The sequence below is a fragment of the Melanotaenia boesemani genome, chromosome 12, assembly GCF_017639745.1.
Source record: "Melanotaenia boesemani isolate fMelBoe1 chromosome 12, fMelBoe1.pri, whole genome shotgun sequence".
Taxonomy (NCBI): Eukaryota; Metazoa; Chordata; class Actinopteri; order Atheriniformes; family Melanotaeniidae; genus Melanotaenia; species Melanotaenia boesemani.
Window position 1 is genome coordinate 37005096 of NC_055693.1, and position 23114 is coordinate 37028209.

Genomic DNA, 23114 nt, shown 5'->3' on the forward strand with positions numbered 1-23114 from the left:
CAGCCAGACCAGAACTCTGGATGTAGTGATGGATTCAGACCTAAAAAGCAGCAACCAGCCAGAAATATGGGTGTAGTGATGGACGCAGACCTAAATACCACCAACCAGCCAGAAATCTGGGTGTAGTGATGGACTCAGACCTAAAAACCACCAACCACGGTAGAAATCTGGGTGTAGTGATGGACTCAGACATAAAGACCACCAACCAGGCCAGAAATCTGGGGTTGATAAATTCATGCACAACGATAGTTTAATCTGCATGCAAGTGTGTTTATGTTGCTCTCCCAGGTTATGGCATAAATGTAACACAATAAATGTTCAATATTCTGTCTGCAGCAGTATAATGGTTGCCTGCCACTCAAAGCAAATGTCAGCCGATTTAAACTTACAGACATTAGAGAAAGTCTCTAATCTAGTGGCTCAGCAGTTGTTAGCTTCTCCAATGCAACTGCACGTCCAGGACAATAGGCAATCCAGGGAGTTACTACGTTTGAAATTGAAAGTACTGCCCAAGTAGAATGAGTAGTACTTTTCTCATTTCACCAGCCACTTGATTACTGGTATGGGCTTGTCAATAATCAGATCAGTAACTGGTTTTGGAATGGACATAGCCCACTGCGACCACAACTGGTGCAATAGATTTTATATTTACCATTACTGTCTGTAACATTAACTAACTGGAATTATTAAATATTCCATTATTTGAGTTCAGAAAATCCTAATCCTAATCTTTTTCAGAGCAGATTTAACAGTGAATTAGACTATTGACATTCTGAATATAAAATCCTAAACACAGTATAAAATAAAAAAAAATATCTTTTGATGTTAAAAGACAACACTCTTTTATGTTAGATTCATATGAAATTTAATTTATGCCAAATGTAGTATATTCTACCCAGAGTTTTTCTTGGGTTTACATGAGCAGGACAAGCACGAGATTCAAGGCTTTAACCTACCAGCAAATTCTTATCCTTCTATCCACAAGTCCTTGTTCTTTAAGGCGACTTAAAAGAAATTGCTGGAAGCACTTCATGTTATGAGCCTGACTGAAAACACAACACTATCTTCTTTTTTTTTTTTTTTTTTTTTTTTAACCTGTCCTGTCCAGCATCATAGCAGCAAAATGATAATCTGGTTGTTGTATCGTGCTGAACAAATTTGCTCTGCCAAGGGGAGGCCTATGGGTAAGGCTCCTCTTGATAATGTGATTCATTTGTTTATTTATTTACTTTGAATCACGGAATCTATGTAATCTTGCTGGACCTGACCGGAGGGGACAGAAAAAGATGGAAAATAGCAAAAAGAGCAAAAGGGAAAGAAGAAAGGAGACAAAAAGATCACAGACAGAAGGAAACGACCCTTCAATCCACACCATCACCAGACAACAAACTGTTACACCTGTACATGAACACACCAGAACATTTCCTACAACTTTTACAAAAGCAGAAACACACACACAGAAAAAACAGGGCTGCCAGTCATTAAGAGTTTTTAAATAATAACCAAATCAAAAAGACATAACAGCGACCAGATACTAACTCACAGGAAAAATAAAAAAAAAATAAATAAAAAAAAATTAATAATTATCGCTTAGTATTAAAACCCACTGGACAACTCAGTGACTGTGTCAGCATGCAGAGCATGAGAAACAAGGAGTGATCAGTGATGAAGAGTGGTGAGTGAGATCATGCAGATGCGACCACGCCTCCACGGAGGCCAGAGACAGACCAGGGCCTGGACCAACCCATGCCACCCCACCACAAAGACGACTCCAGCCCCACCCGAAGGGCGGCAGAGGAGAGCCCCAGCAAGAGCCCCCCACGGTCCCGGGGCACAGGCCCCAGTGGGCCAAGATCAGCAGCCGCCGGCCCCGCCAGGGACCAGCCACCCAGGGCAGCCCAAGCGAAGGGCCCAGGGCCCCAGGAGCCCAGAGGCGGCCGCCCCACCCCCCAAAGGCAGAGGGCCCGCAACATGCCTAGGAGGACCAGGCCCCCCCAGACAGCCACCCGGCGTAGGCCAACACACACCCTGATGTTCCAGCCGCACACCCCGGGAACCAGGGCACTATCGGCCCCCTCCCACCACTCCCCACCTACTTCAACCTGCACCCCATATAACCCCACACTCACACCCTCCCCCGTGCAGCACCCACAATCACTCACCACCGCACAGTCACGCCACACACAACCCACCCACCATGCCCCGTGGGGGACACCCCAGGCGGACCAGCGGACAGCGAGCCCCAAGCACCCCCCCTTGACCCAACCCCCACAGAGCCAGCAGCCCACCAGCGCAGCCACCGCAGGACCCGGCCCCGGGGCAAGGGGTGTAAGAGGTCCCCAATACCCTCTCACTCCCCGCTCCTGACTGTTTATGTAGTGTGTGTTGTGTGCAATTAAAATTGAGGGGCAGTGACTGCAATGAGCCGGGAGCCGGGCCACCTAAGTGGCCCCGCCCGCCATGCACCACATGCCATGCCCCCCAGATGTTGTTTGTGTGTTGTGTTTCTTGTGTTTTGGTGTCTCTGTGCAATTAAAACTGAGAGGCGAGTAGCCACGGGGTGCATCCAAGGAGACCACTGAATGGTCTCCTCCGCTCCACCCCGCATGGCTCCACGCATCCCAACTCCCTACGTGTGTGTGTGTGAGACAGAGAGAGCGGGAAGTAAGAGGGGTCCGGGGATGTACGTCCAGAGGGAACACAACACTATCTTCAATCAGCTGTTGCCTGTGCGAAGGCGTAAAATTGATCTATGACCCTTTTTCAATCTGAGAGCATTGAAGTAAAGCTGTTAGAGAAGCAGGTAGAGTCCAGATCGGTTGACTGCAGATGAGCTTTAAATCCACTCAGGAGAAATTCCTGATCATGTAGCTGTATGACTCGTACTGGTTGAAAATGTAGTTATGTCCGTTTCTTTGCATATACTATTAATAATGTAAATTGTCCTTTTATACTTGTCATAGCTGTGCAGCTGGGTTGGGGTTAGGTTGTCTAGGAATAACATTAAAACTGATGATATTGTATCAGAGTTAAGCTGGGCTTTCACTGGAAGGAGTAAACAAAGAAACAACCAAAGCAAGAATTGTTGTCCCCTAACTTTTTTCTGTGTCAAGGAGGCGAAGCAGGGGCAGATACTAAAGAAAGGAAATATATTTCTGCATGTGACTGAATAGCTGGCAGGGCCCGGGTGAAATATTACGGCTGTCAGTATTTGTGACAGAGCCTTTATTCTGGTCACTGCTCCTGTGATAGAGGACTCCAGCTCGTGGACAACATGCTTAATGTCTGCGTCTTGCTGCCACTCTGGAGGCTCTGATAATGACACACCATTGTTTGGCAACACAGGCTTGATGACTGCCCTGTGCAGGGTATGTTTAAACCAAGGTAGAGCCAATATTAGCCCTCTGGGATCATGGTTGCTGTCCAGTGGTTATTTAGGTCACTGTATGCTGTCACATATGGAAATGCTGCATGGAAACACTTGGGAACCCCTTTTATGTGTCTAAGCTAAGTCAACTTTTCATTTTTTAATGTTAGTAGAATCAGATCAGGTGAAGCTTCTTGTTTTTACTGTTGCAGAGAATACTGATGTTAAGATGTTTCTGGTAAAGTATTTGCTGATAAAATGACTTCATCACGTTAACATGAGATGAATAACGGTCTCCTGCTGAGAGAGAGAAGCTCTGGACTGGCGCTGGTAGCTGTGTGTGAATGTTGCTCTGTGTAGGAGATTGAGCTTTGGTGATTACTCAGCCTGTGTGTGTGTGTGTGTGGTGGTGGTGGGGGGGGGGGGTGAGCATGTACTTGCATGTGAGCGTGTGGAGTATATGTATTAGGGCAGTTTTGGCGAGTGTACAACTCCTTTGTTCCAGTCCGGCCCTGTTAGAAGCTGGGAGTATTTAGTCCAATTAGAGTTCAGGATGTGGATGGATGCAAGTTTGGAGGACAGACAGTCTATCAACTTAAGGTCATTTGCTACTGGAGATCTCATTATTAGAGCAGCATAGAAGAACAGACAGTCCTGCTCAGGAAGGATTTCCTGAGGGGGGCAGTTCTCTCCACAAACCAGCCAATAACTTCCTTTTTACAGCATGGAGGCTTCTGTCAGGCTTTCATAGCAAATAGGGTGGAGGTCCAGAGCATCATTCTCTGACCTCAGGCTTTGGACACATAATGTTGCTGATCCTAGACCGGATCCTAGACCTGAACCTAGACCTGATCCTAGACCTGAACCTAGACCTAGACCTGTACAGCAGCACTAAACATGATGCTGCATCCCTTCCTCCTCCTCTCTTCTTACCCTGATGCTCCATCACTCTGGACCAGGGTAGACATGGGCTGTGTCTGAATGTCCACCCTACTCTCTAACCCCTCGTTCACTACATAGGGCTGCACTACATAGCACACTACATAGTGACTCATTCTCTTGGCGATTCGGACACGAAGCTGCCTATTTTTTCCTCGCTGCAAACCCTGTGACTACCGCCGTCACCACAGCAACCACAACCCGCGTCAAAATGTCATTACAAATCCAATCCAAAGTTGTGTGTATTTTTATTCCTTATGTTGTATTTTATTTTTTGTTTGTTTGCTTATAGGTAATTTCGCACAGCTCAATTTTTTCGCCTCCTTGTGCCATGTTCAGCTTCTGCCCGCAATGCATGGTGGTCTATATTGACCCGTCTAGTGACCATCGATGCTCACTACTTTTCAAGATGCATTGTGGGTAATTTTGAGTGTCCTACCTTTTTTCTCTCTGGACATTCGGACACCCCTACAAAATGGGTGACCCCTATATAGGGCACTATGTAAGGAGTAGGGAGCACATTCAGACACAGGCCTGGACTCATCAGACCACATGACCTTCTTCCATGGCTCCATCACTCTGGACCAGGGTAGGCCTGGACTCATCAGACCACATGACCTTCTTCCATGGCTCCATCACTCTGGACCAGGGTAGGCCTGGACTCATCAGACCACATGACCTTCTTCCATGGCTCCAGAGTCCAGTCTTTATGCTCCCTAGCAACCTGAAGCCTTTTTCTCTGGTTAGCCTCACTGGTTGGTGGTTTTCTTCTGGCTCCACAGCTTTTCAGTCCCTTGAGTTCCTTCATTGTTCATGTGGAAATGTTCTAACTTTCACTATTAAACATGGTCCTGAGTTCTACTGCTGTTTTTCTTCCACCTGCTTCCACCAAACGTTGAACCACCGATCACCATTATTCAGGATGTTTTTCTGACCACTTTTCTTTCTGGAAGATAATGGTTCCCTCCATCCTTCCAGTTTTAATGATGGTTGGACAGTTCTGAACCCAGTTCTAGCAGCTTCTGCTTCTCCTGAGATGTTTCCTCTGCTTGATGCTGATGAACGGACCCTTCTGGACCAAACTAATTTGTTGCAGCTGGAAGACGATCACCCTGCAGGAATCTCCTTTGAACACTTCTCTTTTAGTCTCTTCAGATGAACCGTGTACATCCAACAGACTGAAGAAGTAGCTGGTACTGAAAAGTCCTGCCAGCAGCTTGAATGGGCTGGTCTGAAACACGCTAATCATGGCCAGAATTGATTGGAACAAATGGGCAGAAAGGCACATGTCAAAAGTCATGCTTTGGGATTTTATTGATCAACAGACATTTGGAAATCAAACTCCAGAGTAGTCTCAAAGGAGAAGACATTGCTGGTAAATGATGGTTGTAGAGTTTGAATTGACTTAAGTTACAACCAGAAACAGGCCTAACCCACATCTCTGGAACCATTAATGAGCAAGATCAATGAGATCAATGAGCCAGTTCAAACCCTCCTCTCTCTGCTTGTCCAGTTTTTACAACTTGTGTATTTTTCTTGACTCTTCATGTCATGTGTTTTATGGAGAATGCGCATGTGGCGTCACAGCAGCTGTCTCAGCCATGTGGGGGAACCAGCTACTGTTGACATTTTCCAGGTTTCTGACCAGTAAACTGTTAGAAACAGGTGTAAAACACATCCTCCCGCAGATCAGCTGACAGGAAGTAAGTGGTGGTTACGGTGCAGAAAAACTCATATTCAGACGTCGTGTTTACCTGCTGTTGGTGGACGTTCCTACATCTGTCATCAATTTCTAAGCTACTGATCAGACAGACGGATGGATTAAAACCTGCCAGTTTACAAACTGTCGGCTTCACCATCATTATTTATAGCTTCATTATTGATCTGAAATCAGATCTGTGTTCATCCAGATTAATTTCTGATAAATTTATTTTCTGGGTTTTATAAAATGAAGACAAATGTCTGAATATACTGGATTCATTCATTTAATACATCTGGTTTCAGCAAGAAGAGTAAAAATATGAGAACATTTATTTATTTGTTACAACAATAAAATATACAAATAAACTGGAAGTCATGTGAGCTCCAGTGTGAAACCATGCCAGTAAACAGTCCTGAATGTAAGACAGAACCAGAGCTAGTGGGACAGATGTAAAACGCCTGCAGTCTTTCTACCTGGATTCCCAGGTGTACCACCTCACCTGTTCCCTCATCATCTGTTCATATAGCTGACAGCTTGGAAATTTAAAGACTGGCAGGCTCTTTTCAAGGTTTTAAATGTTTTAAACTTAAGAGTCTTTGAAACTGACTTCATTTACAAAATCAAGTGAACTGCTGCAGGATCCCTTGGTAGCACCGGGATAATTATTTGTTGACTTTCATTGTCAATGCAGCAGCGTCTTACATCTGAGAACATCAGCACAGCAATGGCTGGACATCAGTTCCTCCTACATTCTGCACACCTGGCCAGTGGCTATGGCCAGGTGCCCCACATGGAGCAGGAACAAGCAAGCCTTGTAAGCCATTCAGCATCAGGTTTATTCACCTGACAGTCATAGTGCTACTAGCAGGTGATGTGGAGACGAATCCAGGCCACAGCTTTTGGACTACAGCTGCTCACGTGTTATTACAGCCCGCACAACCGCTCCAGCTAGATGAACAACAGCAGTTAAACTCTACACTCCAGCAAGGGCAGCTTAGCTGGCCACCACAGCAAGCACAGTAACTACAACCACAACAGCATCCACAGATCTCCTGAATATCTGTCAGTGGTAGCAGGTCAGCTGATGGCTCGGAGACCATTGTTGGCCCTGTTCCACTGTACAGTGAAGGAGTGGAGAAGAGTTGCCCAGAGGGGGTGGATGACTATCAGATATGCTGGTAGCACCACCAAAGCAACAAACTACTCAGCTAGAAATCTGATCTGGTAGGACTGTTGGAAAACAAATATGTGTGGGATAAAAACTGGGAATGAAAAGCAACTAAAATGCTTCAAACCTTAAATCATGATAAGGTCATTTGGGATTCCAGTATGAAGACAAAAGGCTATTTGGAGGTCATCTTAATATTAGCAGCATCGTCTCCTGATCAGAACAAGTACAACTACTGACCAACTCTCATCTTGATTATTTCTCTCAGAAACCTGGATCACCAACAACTCCTCAGTCTGTTTTAATGTGCCAGGGTATAATATGTATATACAAGACAGGAAGGAAGGAGGTGTCATGATCTATGTAAAGGAAGGTCATCCCTGAAACAGACTTTCCTGATAACACGCTGGAATGTGGTGAGTTAAAGTTATCACCTGAAATCTCTTTTACTCTGACTGTGATCTATTGATCATATTATTTCAAAATATTCACTAACAGCACTATGCTGTACCAAATTATAACAGATTGTGAAACTGGTCTAAAACTTAAACCTACAAACAAGGCAAAATGTAATACAATCCTGGAATCTATCAAGCTCCACAGCCAAAGATATTCATGGACAAGACTTGGCTTTCCTGAAAAAAAATAAAGACTATATAAACATACCATTCACATCAGTCATTGTCCCAATGCTCTGAAACTTGTTGTAATTCCCATATCAGAAAGCTGGAGATAAACAGGAAATTAGTAATTATAGACCTATCTGTATATTTCCTGTTCTGTCAAAAGACACTGAAAACGTGGTTGCAGAGCAATTGTTAGAACACCTTAATTCTGCACACCTGCTGCATCCTATGAAATTTGGCTTTAAGAAAAAACATATAACTGAATCAGCATGATGTCATTTTATTAAAGAAATTATACAGAATCTGGATAAAGGGAAGGTGGTTTTTTAAATGTAAAGCCTTCGAAACAATCAATCATTAAGTCCTTCTTTTAAAACTCACAAAATAACAACTGGTTATGGATTTAGCCAAGAACTGGCTAAAATCATATCAGGTTGCTCCCAAAATATGTGCATAAATGACACAGACGCTCTAAAGAGGGATTGCACCATGGGAGTACTGCAAGGTTCTGTTTTTGTTCCACTGCTCTTTACCTCGTATATTATGATCTCCCATCAAATTGTAATGGCGATATACAAATACAGTTATATGCTGATGACACGGTTATTTATATACATGGGTAAGATGCTGAACAAGTGGCTGATAGACTCATTCAATCATGACTCACTTTAAAGGTGGGGACAAATAAACAACAATAAAAAATAAATTAACAAGAAATAAATACAGCAATCTTTAATTTTGCTCACATGAAGCCCAAACTGTCCTGGTCTCAGGGACATGTCCACTGGTCTCTGGGATGTGTCCTCTGGTCTCTGGAATGTGTCTACTGGTCTCTGAGATGGTTCTACTGGTCTCTGGGACATATCACTTGGTCTTTGGGCCATATCACCTTGTCTCTGGGACGTGTCCACTAGTCTCTGGGACGTGTCCATTGGTCTCTGGGACATATCACCTGGTCTCTGGGACGTGTCCACTGGTCTCTGGGACGTGTCCACTGGTCTCTGAGACATATCACCTGGTCTTTGAGACATATCACCTGGTCTTTGGGACATATCACCTTGTCTCTGGGACGTATCTACTGGTATTTGGGACGTGTCCATTGGTCTCTGGGATGTGTCCACTGATCTCTAGGACATTTCAAGTTGTCTCTGGGACATATCACCTGGTCTCTGGGATGTGTCTACTGGTCTCTGGGACATATCACCTTGTCTCTGGGACATATCACCTGGTCTCTGTGACATATCCACTGGTCTCTGGGACATGTCCACTGGTCTCTGTGACATTTCAACTTGTCTCTGGGACATTTCACCTAGTCTCTGGGACGTGTCCACTGGTCACCTTAGTAGTGCGTAAATTATTAAAATTAAAAGTAAAAACTTTACTGACTGGAGAAGACAAAGGATTTCATACAAAACAGTTAGTCAGTCAGTCAGTCAAATTTTATTTATGAAGCACTGTGTTGCTCTGAGAGAGAATAGGGCGGACTCTTTTTTTGAGATGATAAAATGTGGTTTTCTTAATATGTGGGCTAAAACTAAGATTGGGGTCAAAACTGATGCCCAGATTTTCACCTGCAAAGATGGATTCAGAGACGATGCTTGTAGTTTAGAAACATGTTTCTCTCTCAGGGTCGCTGACTAAGACTTAAGTTTTGTCCCAGTTAAGCTGTAAAAGGTTCTATGCCATCCAGGATTTGATATTTGAAATGCAGTTAAAAAGGGATCCATTGGTCTGGTGTCATCAGGAGACATGGAGAGAAAAAGTTCTGTGTCATCATGTCACCCGATGACGCCACCAAGAGGGAGCATAAACAAGTTGAAAAGAACAGGGCCTAAAACTGAACCCTGAGGCACACCACATATAGTTTTATGTATCTTAGAGGAGCACGTATCCAAACCTAACAGGAATTTTCTGTCTTGAAGACAGGGCATGAACCGCTTGTGAACACTGGAGAAATTTGCCAGATGTTTAGTTCTTCTTAAAAGAATAGAGTGATCTACTGAGATCCAGTAGCACCAAGATTGTAAGTTTCTGTCAATCTGCATTACATCTATCCTTTAAAATCTTTAAAAGGGCCACAAGACCTGGTCTGATGATTGTCAGAGTTTATTGTAAACTGTAGGAAATTCTCTGTTGTGTTTCTGTACAGGTGTAGCAGGTCTTTGGATTGAAGCTTGTTGCTTCTATCTACTGGATCTTTGTCTCCTCTTCCTTTTTTCTACTTTCCTTTTTATTTCTTTTCATTATTCTCTTTTTTCTGTCCCCTCCGGTCAGGTCCAGCAAGATTACAAACATTCCATAATTCAGAATAAATAAATAAGGATTAAAAATTATAAATTAATAAATAAATTATGGCTATTCGAAAATTTGTTAAGTTGAATAAGAATCAGTTTTTCTAGAATTTTGCTTTATGGTTGGCTGGATTCAGGTCTGTAATTGTTAAAATCCAGACTGCTCATCCTCAGCAGGGGCCTCCACTTTTGTTTGAAGGAGCAGAAAAGATCCCAGTCTAAAGAGAGCCATTCAGGAAATCCAGAAGCTCCTCTCTGAAAGACCCATACAATTTAAAAAGTGTGGTTGGACTGGGATGTACATGTGGTGGGTTTCACTGTGGAGAAAACTTAATCGAGCATCGCAGCAATAACCAGGACAGAACTGCCCAATGTTTCCTCAGGTAAAAACAAGCAGATGGATTAGAAACAGTCTCATTGGAGGATAAAATGTGGTATCTGTTTATTTTACCTCTGCAGTGGTCAGCAAACTCCTCACAGAGAGGAGCAGATGGAATTATCAGAGATTTGTTTGAAATGGGGTTTAATAAATGGTTGATTGTGGAAAAAAAGAACTTTGGGAGTGTGTGTATTATTGATTCATTTGGTAAAGTAAGAATTCATTGTTATTTTATTTTTCCTCCATCTTCTTTCTGCCGGCTTGCAGTTTCTCAGTTTTTTTTTTCCTCGCTTCTCTGGCTGTAAAAAAATACAGTGGTACTGAAAACACAAAGTAGTGGTCAGACACAGGCAGGCCAACAACAGGTGGACCAGCTTTGGGTAATGAGATGCTAATGAGCTGTGTGACATATTGGATAAAAACCATCAAATTAAGCATATTTTAAATTTCTATTTTGAGATAGGTTCTAAAGTGTCTATGTGTAGGCTAAAATAATCATGCTGTAGGCGGAGTGGATGATAAAAACTTTTGAATTTGTGGATAAAATCAGGACATGTCTTTGGTGGTCTATAAACTGTGACACAAGCTGGAGGGCTGCTGAAAACAACCTCATGGTGTTCAACAGTGGTGTAGTGATCAAATGAAACTGGTTTAGAGGTGAGTGCATTTGTGGCTATAGACGCTGCACCACCTCCTTTCCTACCACTTCTGACTAAAAAAGCAACACTAAAATTTGGTGGGGAGGCCTCGACAAGAACTACTGCTGCTTCTATGCCCAGCCAGGTCTCAGTCAGAAGAATACCATCCACTTTGGCCTAAAATCAGATCGTTAACAATAAAATGTTTGTTTTATAGAGAACGTATGTTTATGCATTTGTGACTGTAACTGATGATCGGTGATGTGTTCGCAGTGGTTTAAGGTTATTCGTGTTTACAGGATCTTAGAATGTGATCTGTATTGTTCTCTGTTGGTTATGATAACAGTAACTGATAAATTGTCAGTGGAAAAATTAGATCCAAGTCCAGTATTGTTAGCATAGCTTCGAAACGTTGAATCGAAACCATGGGAGCAAGGACCTGGGAGACATCAGTCTGTGCTGGCATGCTGTACACCTCAGGCTGGCAGACAGTAGGCGGTGGCCTGTTGCTTTAAGGTGAAGCCTGGCAGGCCCACCTGCAAAAATACATCAAAACTGTCTATAAAACCAATACTGTGTGAGAGACAGGCGGATGACAGCCAAGGCTGAGCTGCCGACTATTCCTCTGCCACAGGTGGGAGTGGAGCCTGATAGAAAAACATCTATACATGCATGTTTTAAAAAGTTAAAAAGGAGAGTAAAATCTTGCTTTAACAACTCAGTAGTGTTGAGTGGGGGATCCTCCAGACATGAATAAGGAGCTGCAGGGGTTCGAACATTGAGGTTTCAGGGATGCACTTCAGGCGTTGGTGTTTCCAACGTTGGGTTGTGGGAAAGGCTCATGTGAGAAGAGGCCCGAGTCATGGGCTTGTTGCTCCACGGAGCCGGGGTGAAGTACCACCATGGCTCTGGATGGGCAGCGGACATCTCTGGCAACAGTGAAGCATTGTGGGCGCTGCCAGCCAGAAGCGGAAACTCCGCATTAAATCCATTCTCCAGCAATATGCTGCTGAAGGGAGGAGAACGGGAAGAATGTTGACCCCGGGACATGACCGGCAACGTCGACCAAAGTCCACGGCTCTGGCTGGAGAGGAGTGGAGTGGACCGGAGCTTTGGGTTTAGCCCCGAATAAGAACCAGGGGTTTTCACCTGCTGTTAGAGCACCGGGTACACAGGCACAGCTTGCGGTCGTGGATGGAAAGGCCCGGCACAGCGGACTCTTCATGCTGTGCCGGCCGGATCTATTTTATCAGCAGGTGATAGTTTGCCGTGTCGGATAGCTGAGCAGTGTGACAGCCTGATTGTCTGCCATATGTTTTTCTTTTTTAATTGAACTCACTTGCTTCGCTTCTCTACCTGCCTTAATCAGCCAAGAGGATTTTCTTTTGACCTCCAGAGGCTGGCCCACTTGGTGCAGCCTCCTTCTCATTACTGGGAGTCTCACAGAGTCGAGCGGAAGCGGAAGCAGGTGACGTCAGGTGATGGTGTGGATTGAAGGGTCGTTGCCTTCTGTCTGTGATCTTTTTGTCTCCTTTCTTCTTTCCCTTTTGCTCTTTTTGTTATTTTCCATCTTTTTCTGTCCCGTCCGGTCAGGTCCAGCAAGATTACATAGATTCCGTGATTCAAAGTAAATGAATAAATAAATTAATCACATTATCAAGAGGAGCCTTACCCATAGGCCTCCCCTTGGCAGAGCAAATTTGTTCAGCACGATACAGCAACCCGATTATCATTTTGCTGCTATGAAGCTGAACAGGACAAGTTAAAAAAAAAAAAAAAAAGGAAGCAGGTGACGTCGAGCAGAGTTGCCACCAGGAAGCCATAGCAGGTTTGCTTTTGCAGTGCTCCAACTGATTTTGTATGGACCTAATACTTATTTCTCCTGGATCCTGGGATGGAAGACAGGTGTTGTGAGTCCCCAGTTTGGTTGATTGTTTTTCTCTCTCTCTCTTTTTGTTTACTACTGCGTTGACAAGGAACAATTAACTTTGAATCACTTGTCACTGAGCTAAACCGTCACAGCAGCAGCATGAGTGTTGCAAGGAAAATTGTGTCCAGTTCCCTTTCAGCCTCATGGATTTACACAGATTGGATAGCTTCTTTTTGAGCTCAGCTACTTTTCGTCTGAACTTTAAGCAGCTGTCGTAACTGGATGATGGGCTCAAATTCCCCAAGGAAGGGCTCCACAATCCTGGGGGAGGGTTCTGCCATGTTGTGATCTCTCTAGAATATGATCATCACGTTGATGAATGGTCTATGATCTTTGATTCTCCGCTTGGCTGTGTGTAATAGTTGTGCACCCCAGAGAAGAATAACGATAGAAGCCATTATTGTAAATATGATCGTGGTTGCGGGTTTGCGCTGAAGCAGAGGACCAGAGGACTACCTCGTTGTGGTTTGGGGGTTAATATGAAGTTACCATCCCAGAGAAGAAATATAGTCATTGGTTGACTGATACCAGGTATGTTTAATTCCCAGAATATGACGACCTAGTTCTGACTGACAGGGACTCGTGTTGAAGTTCAAACAAACATTGCATGATCAACTCTTTTATTCCATTATTCATTAAAACAAACAGATAATTTTATCATTTACTCTGTCCACAGCCTTTTCTGTATTTTCTACATGTTATTGAGTGAATAATGCTAACTACTGGCGGTGGTGTGACTCTACCCACTGAGCCACGCCACCGCGGTAGATCAGTCGTCTTGTAGCCTGAGGGTTGCCGGTTCGATCTCAGCCTGTCGAGCTCATGTCGAGGTGTTCCACCATCAGTGTGTGAATGTGTGTTTGAATGGGTGATTGTGATGTATAATGTAAAGCACTTTTGGTATCATTCCAGGTACAGAAAAGCGCTTTATAAAGACAGACCATTTACCATTTACCATTTATTGGGCAAACCCCCAAATCAATATCAATTTGACATCCATTTGGCCAGAGTGCAGCCACATGCTGCAGCCTCACTGGGTAACAATCGAGCTGATAACAGCAGTAAATCCCCTGAGCTGGACCAGCTCATCCAGATAACCTGGGTCTTCATTAGGACACTGGCTGCAGCCAGAGTCACCACTTCATTAAAGCTCTTAAACGAGTTAAAAGTCTGCTTACTAGGGATGGCAGGCATCATAAAGGAAGATGCTACTCTACAAAGTGTGTCATAGATCATAGTTTTGCTAGTGAATCTTGTCCATACATTTGTTGTTTTAACATATTTCAAAAACAGGACAAGTTGTTCTTTTTGACTTTAAATGGCTTTGTTTATATTCAGTCAGCTGTTATTTTACGTGTGATAGTAAAAGATTTCTGTGCTGTGTTATAAATAAAGTTAATTGTTTTATTAGATTCACTCTTCATTGTATTCTGTTTTATACACATTTGACACAGCAGCACAACTTTTTGGAGATGGGGTTGTATCCTGAAGATCTCAGCCAGATCTGATAATTATGGACATTAAGTACAACTGTATCTTCTTAAAGTCAGTCAGAATAATTTAAACTGTTGGGACTGTTGTTGCTGTCAAAGCAGCAGAATCTGACATATGTGACAAAAACAGATGGATATCAGGTGTACATGATCAGAGCTGAGGCCGAGACCACTCACCCATCCACACAGTCTGATTATACAGCACACACACCCAAAATGTACACAGTCTACATCTCCGTCAGAGGCAGCTGTTATACAGACTGATGAGCCACGCGTAGTTTAAGAAATGGCTGGAAGGTCGGGGTGTGTCACCATGGCTGCAGTCATGTGTCATTCTACTTCAATGGATTTTAATCACCCCTGCAGCAGTATAATCAATAAGCCATTACATGAAACCACACTAACATGACCATGTAAAAATGAATTGACGGGAGACAGACTGGACTCAGATCAATGACTACAATCATAGACCTGGAAAAATAACAGAGAAAATCCAACAACAGAACATTTATCTCGCACGTCAAGAGGGCTGGGCTTGTGTTGTACATACTTCTTTTAAGAGAGTTGTGCAGAAAATGCCACAACAACACAAAAATGTACATAACATCACAGACAGAGCAGACAAAGAAAGTATGCTAATAGAAAATAAGAAGTAAAACATGAAGAAACAAATAACAAACAAAGAAGGATGCAGGCTGTGGCCGGTTAAAAGATACAGTCCAATCCAAGCAGAGAAGGATAAAGTGCTCAAAAATCAGAAGAAATAATTTAAATCTAGATGGAAAGGGCCCCAGCTGAGGTTTAAATCAGAAACAGTGGGACGCTGCTGGAAACAGTGGGACACTACTGGAAACAGTGGGACGCTATCGGAAACAGTGGGACGCTATTAGAAACAGTGGGACGCTACCGGAAACAGTGGGACGCTACCAGAAAACAGTGGAACGCTAATGGAAACAGTGGAACGCTGCCAAAAAACAGTGGAACGCTAACGGAAACAGTGGGAAGCTACCGGAAACAGTGGGACGCTACCAGAAACAGTGGGAGACTACTGGAAACAGTGGGACACTACCGAAAACATTGGGACGCTACCGGAAACAGTGGGATGCTACCAGAAACAGTGGGACACTACCGGAAACAGTGGAACACTACTGGAAAAAGTAGGACACTATCAGAAACAGTGGGACGCTACTGGAAACAATGGGACGCTATCAGAAACTGTAAGACACTATTGGAAACATTGGAACGGCACTGGAAACAGTGGGACGCTACCGGAAAGTGTGGGACGCAACCAGAAACAATGGGATGCTACCAGAAACAGTGGAATTCTACTGGAAAAAGTGGGATGCTATCAGAAACAGTAGGACACTGCTGGAAACAGTGGGACACTACTGGAAACAGTGGGACGCTATCGGAAACAGTGGGACGCAATTAGAAACAGTGGGACGCTACCGGAAACAGTGGGACGCTACCAGAAAACAGTGGGACGCTAACTGAAACAGTGGGAAGCTACCGGAAACAGTGGGACGCTACCAGAAACAGTGGGACGCTACCAGAAAAAGTGGGACGCTTTAAAAAAACAGTGGGACGCTACCAGAAACAGTGGGACGCTACCAGAAACAGTGGGACGCTACCGGAAACAGTGTGACGCTACTGGAAACAGTGGGACGCTACCGGAAACAGTGGAATGCTACCGGAAACAGTGGGACGCTACCAGAAAAAGTGGGACGCTTTAAAAAAACAGTGGGACGCTACCAGAAACAGTGGGACGCTACCAGAAACAGTGGGACGCTACCGGAAACAGTGTGACGCTACTGGAAACAGTGGGACGCTACCGGAAACAGTGGAATGCTACCGGAAACAGTGGGACGCTACCAGAAAAAGTGGGATGCTTTAAAAAAACAGTGGGACGCTACCAGAAACAGTGGGACGCTACCGGAAACAGTGGAATGCTACCGGAAACAGTGGAATCCTACCGGAAACAGTGGGATGCTGCCGGAAACAGTGGGGCACTACTGGAAACAGTGGGACGCTACCGGAAACAGTGGAATGCTACCGGAAACAGTGGAATGCTACCGGAAACAGTGGGATGCTACCGGAAAGAGTGGGACACTACTGGAAACAGTGGAATGCTATCAGCAAAAGTGGGACGCTATCAGAAACAGTGGGATGCTCCTGGAAACATTGGAACGCTATCAGCGACAGTGGGGCACTACCGGAAACAGTGGAACCCTACTGGAAACAGTGGGATGCTACCAGAAACATTGGGAAGCTACCGGAAACAGTGGGAGGCTATCAGAAACAGTGGAACACTACTGGAAACAGTGGGATGCGACCGGAAATATTGGGAAGCTACTGGAAAAAGTAGGATGCTATCAGAAACAGTTGGACTCTATCAGAAACAGTGGAAGGCACACAGTGCTACTATTATAGATAACATCTTTACTAATATTATGGCAAATCATATTACCAGCGGCTTGTTCATATGCAACATTTACCTGTTTTTACTATGTACGACTTTTATCTTAAGAAAGTGGAAGACACACAGAGAACTATTTGTAAACGTACAATAAGTGATGCAACAATCGGTGTCTTGAATAATTATCTGGAGCAACAGGATTGGAGGACAATTTACCCATCACCAAAAGTTGACAGTGCTTACGATACACTGTATTCTTACTTCTGTTTAATAAAAACTGTCCAGTCTAAGAACACCGTTTAAAGAAAAATCATCAAAAGCCCTTGGCTTCCTAAAAGAATTATAAAAAAGAAAAATAACCTCTCTAAACAGTTTAATAAGGTAAGAACAAAGGAAGTGGAACAAAGATATAAGACGTACAGAAATATATATATATTTTTTTTTTTTTAACTTGTCCTGGTCAGCATCATAGCAGCAAAATGATAATCTGGTTGCTGTATCGTGTTGAACAAATTTGCTCATTCGTGATTCATTTATTTATTTATTTACCTTGAATCACAGAATCTATGTAATCTTGCTGGACCTGACCAGAGGGGACAGAAAAAGATGGAAAATAGCAAAAAGAGCAAAAGGGAAAAAAGAAAGAAGACAAAAACATCACAGACAGAAGGAAACGACCCTTCAATCCACGCCATCACCAGACAACAAACTGTTACACCTGTACATGAACACACCAGAAAATTTCCTACAACTTTTACAAAAGCAGAAACAGAAACACACACACAGAAAAACAGGGCTGCTAGTCATTAAGAATTTTTAAATAATAACCAAATCAAAAAGACATAACAGCGACCAGATACTAACTCACAGGAAAAATAAAAAAAAGAATTATCTCTTAGTAAATAAACCCACTAGACACCTCAGTGACTGTGTCAGCATGCAGAGGATGAGGAATAAGGAGTGACCAGTGATGAAGAGTGGTGAATGAGATCATGCAAATGCTACCACGCCTCTAAGGAGGTCAGAGGCAGACCAGGGCCAGAGGCCCGGGCCCTCGGCAGCAGCCCCGGAGCACCAACCCAAGCTACCCCACCATGAAGACAACTCCAGCCCCACCCAAAGGGCGGCAGAGGAGAGCCCCAGCAAGAGCCCCCCATGGTCTTGGGGCACAGGTCCCAGTGGGCCAAGATCGGCAGCCGCCGGCCCCGCCAGGGACCGGCCACCCAGGGCAGCCCAAGCGAAGGGCCCAGGGCCCCAGGAGCCCAGAGGCAGCCGTCCCACCCCCCAACGGCAGAGGGCCCGCAACATGCCTAGGACGACCAGGCCCCCCCAGACAGCCACCCGGCGCAGGCCAGTGCACACCCCAATGTTCCAGCCACACACCCCGGGAACCAGGGCGCCATCGACCCCCTCCCCCCACTCCCCACCTACTCTAATCTGCACCCCATATAACCCCACATGTCACACATAACCCGTACAGAACGTCCAGAAATAAATTAACAGAAGTCATAAGAACAAGTAAGCAGATATACAATAAAAGTAAATTATATGAAAAATGAACATATCCTGATTATTTTGTTGATGAAGATAGTGAGAATCATAATATGGATAACATAGTAAACAGCTTTAATATGTTTTTGAGGCTGGCCCTGAGTTGGCTGCTGAAATTCCAGATCATGAACTTGACAACAGTAATGCAACTATCAGAAAGACTCCAGTGTTGTTTGTCCTGTCAGCAACAGATGGGATGGAAGTGATGAATACTGTGCTGAAATGTAAGAGTAAATTATCCACCGACTGTCATCATATCAGCATAACACTGGTTAAAAAAGTTATTCCAAACATCGTTAAGCCCCTGACATATATCTAAAACCCATCCTTCTAGTCTGGTTGTTATCCTAAAAAAAATAAAAATAGCAACTAGTAATACCTTTATTTTAAAATGACAATAAGCATAAAATCACCAAATACAGACTAATTTCTATATTGCCTCAATTTTAAAAACTTCTAGAGAAACTTTTCAATTCTCAGCTTTAAAAGTTTCTCAAGAAACATTGAATATTACATGAAGGTCAATATGGCTTTAGACCTCAAAGAACTGCCTCAATGACAGTAACTGAAGCAACTGAGGAACTTAGTACTGCCCTAGATAAGAGGACATATGCTGTGGGTATTTTTGTCAATCTTAAGCAGCCTTCGACACCATTAATCATTCATTTTTACTCAATAAACTGGAGAAATATGGATTTCGTGGATAGCCAGAGACTGGCTGAAAAGTTAACTGGACGAGTAAAGTATGTTAAAATGGGACAATTAACTTCAAATCAACGTGGCATCGTTTGTGGGGTCCCCCAGGGCTCTGTGTTAGGGCCGAAACTGTTTAATGTATATATAAATTATATTTTTAATGTATCAAAAGCACTTAAACTTATTCTCTTTGCTGATGACACATCTTCTTTAGTACTGACAATTATAATGAGGGCAATGCAGTTTATTTGTACAGCACATTTCATGTACAGAACAATTCAAAGTGCTTTACATAAAACAAAAGCATTACAGATATTTAGAAATGGTAAAGGGCATCAACACATAATCACAATAAAATAATAATTTACATTAAAATGATTAAAAGCAAGATAAGTTAAAAAGTTAACATACAGATTTCATGCATAAACATGAGAAAAGAAATGTTTTTAACCTGGATTTAAAAATGTCTACATTTGGTGAAAGTTGAATCTCCGCTGGCTGTTTGTTCCACTTGTTTGCAGCATAACAGCTGAATGCTGCTTCTCCATGTTTAGTCTGGACTCTGGTCTGGACTCTGGTTTGGACTAGGTGACCAGAGTCTTTGGATCTAAGAGCTCTGCTAGGTTTATATTCTCTGAACATATTACAGATGGATTCTGGGCCTAAACCGTTCTGGGATTTCTAAACAATCAGAAGGGTGTTAAAATCTATTCTGTGACTGACTGGAAACCAGTGTAAAGATTACAAAACTGGTGTGATGTGTTCAGATCTCTTAGTCCTGGTTAAAACTCCAGCAGCAGCATTTTGGATGAACTGCAGATGTTTAATGTTCTTTTTAGGAAGTCCTGTTAAAGACCATTACAGTAATCCAGCCTACTGGAGATGAATGCATGGAGGAGTTTCTCCTGGTCTTACTGGGAGACTAAACTTTTAATTCTGTTAATGTTTCTGAGCTGGTAAAAAGCCTCTTAATGAAGCTTTGATGTGGCTGCTGAAAGTCAAGTCTGAGTCTATCAACACTCCAAGGTTACGAACTTGGTCGGTGATTTTAAGAGCCCGAGTCTCCAGGTGTTTACCAATGCTGACCCTCTTCTCTTTCTACCAGACAGAATCATCTCAGTTTTGTCTTCATTTAATTGTAGAAAATTCTCCCTCATCCAGGTGTTTATTTGCTCCAGACTCTGACACAGTAAGTCTGCTGGGCTGCAGGCGTCTGGTGACAGAGACACATAAAGTTGTGTATCATCAGCATAACTTTGGTAATAAATGCTATAGTTCTGTAATATTTGACCCAAAGGGAGCATATACAAGTTGAACAGAAGAGGTCAAAGGACTGACCCCTGGGGGACTCCACAAGTCATGGCCACTTGACTTGACATGGCTCGGATTCATACACAGCAAAATCAGCAGTGTCAATTCAACTCTAATAGAGTTATATTCAACACTTTCAAAATGTTTACATTGGTCCACACTAAATCGAGTTAATTCAACACTTTTGAAAGTGTTAATGATTTTACAGTGTGACAGAGTTAAAACAATACTTTCAGGGGTTGAAATTTAACACAGGCCATGTTGAATTTACACAACACTAGTGTAGAGCGTCAATATTTAACTTTCATTGTGTTATTTTTAACACATTTTCAGGGTCACAACTATGTTAACACTATAGACAGAGTGAATTATAACTCAATATTTAACTCTCATGTAGTTAATTTGACATATGTTTGAATACAGACGGTGGAAAAATGTCGGTCCTCACACCACAGTGCTGCATTTGATACAATCAACCACAATATATTACTCCCGACTGGAGAACCTGGGTGGGCCTCTCTGGTACTGCACTACACTGGTTTAAATCCTATTTAGAGAACAGGAAGTACTTTGTGTCAGTAGGTAACTTTACATCTGAGCAGACAAGAATTACATGTGGAGTTCCCCAAGGTTCCATCCTGGGGCCTCTGCTGTTTAACATCTGCTCCCACTGGCACAGGTCATAAAGAACAACAACATTAGTTACCATAGCTACGCAGATGACACACAGGTATATATTACAATGTCACCAGGAGACCGAGGCCCCGTGCAGTCTCTTGGTAAATGTATTGAAGAGATTAATGACTGGATGTCTCTGAACTTTCTTCAATTAAACAAAAACAAATCTGAGGTGATTGTATTTGGAGCCAAAGAGAAATGGTTAAAGGTCACCACAGAGCTTCAGTCTATACACCTAAAAACCACCAACCAGACCAGAAATCTGGGTGTATTGATGGACTTGGACCTTAACTTTGAGAAACACATGAAGGGAACCACAAAGTCAGCTTACTATCAGCTTAAGAACATATCAAGGGTAAAAGATGTGATGTCTCAGCAGGACCTGGAAAAACTAGTCCAGCTTCCATCTTTAGTTGGCTTGATTATTGTAACAGTGTTTTTACAGGTTCTACCTAAAACATCAGTCAGACACCTGCAGCTGATCCAGACCTCGGCTGCTCCAGTCCTCACTAAGACCAAGAAAGTGGACCACATCAGTCCAGCTCTGAGGTCTTTACACTGGTTGCCAGTCCGTCAGAGGATAGACTTTAAAGTTCTGCTGCTGGTCTAGAAAGCTCTGAATGGTTTAGGACCAACATACATCAGAGACCTCTTGACCCAGTATGAATCTACCAGAACCCTCAGATCATCTGGATCCAGGTTCTTATCAGTTCCAGAGTCAGAACCAGACATGGAGAAGCTGCATTCAGCTTCTATGCTCCACATGTCTGGAACAAACTCCCAGAAAGCCTCAGATCAGCTGAAACACTCAGTTTATTTAGATCCAGGTTAAAGACTCACCTGTTCTCTGCTGCATGGACTAGTTTTTATTTAGAAGTCAAAATCTACATCTGGTTCTTTTAAGCTGGAATCATGTTTTAATAATGTCTTTCCCCACACTGGAATTTTATTTCTTGCATTTTATTTATTTTATTTTAGCATCTTCTTTCTGTTTTTATTTCATTAATTGCATTTCTTTTAATCTTTGTTTTTTGTTTTATTTTGTTGTTTTTTTTTAATGCACTTGTATTGCTTTCTGCCCCCTGCTGAAATGTTTTATGTAAAGCACTTTGAATTGTCTTGTACATGAAATGTGCAGTACAAATAAATTTGCCTTGCCTTAATTTCTATTTTAAACAACACTACTGGCAGTTCATTTCTATTTTAAAACACTAGCGGGAGAGAAAATATTCCTAATTTCACTCCACAAAACTTTACATACTACTAAAAATTATAACAAATTTAAAAAAACACACAATACAAAAAACTTTATACTTTGAATAATCCTGTATTGACATTTTAATGTAACAGCACTGCCTTTGCTATAATGTCCCAATGTTACAACGGACTCCAAGGAGACAATGCAGGTTAACGATACTTTATTAATGATCATGTACCCAGAGGAAGGATCATACTAGTACCGGAACAGGAGAAGGCAACGAGGGTTGAGGAAGTCAGGAACAGAGAGGGAGTGAGGCCTTGATGTGTAGGTTAAGGTCCAACAGGGAGTGACTGTGGTGCTGGAGTATATGGAGGACTGGAGAAACAAAGGAAGACAGGTGTGACAGGTCGGCTTAATGCTGATGAGCGGATCAGGAACAGGTGTGGAGGATCAGGGAAGTGAGGATGGAATGGAGTGACTGGCTGTGAGTGGCATGACTGACTGTAACACCCAACAACAGAAGCACTCCACAACATCAGATTACACAATATGACAATGTGGCACAATATATGTTTCCTCATCCATCTCATTGGAAAACTGTTTGTCATAGGGCCTGTAATAAATCAACTCATTCATCAAAAAAACAGCAAATAAATCTGCCCTGTCCTTTTTCCCACTGGTAAGCTAGCTGTCTTTGGTGTTGTTTCACCTATGCTTTTGTAATATTT

General features: G+C 43.0%; 1 long non-coding RNA gene across 1 annotated transcript in view; it reads right to left on the reverse strand.

The window, feature by feature from the left end:
- The window catches only part of LOC121650735, a 69273-nt gene that overhangs the window by 45177 nt on the left and 982 nt on the right, over nt 1-23114 (reverse strand). Inside the window, exon 2 of the long non-coding RNA XR_006012325.1 lies at nt 13298-13301. This is a non-coding gene — a long non-coding RNA (uncharacterized LOC121650735). The remainder of the gene's footprint in view (nt 1-13297; nt 13302-23114) is intronic.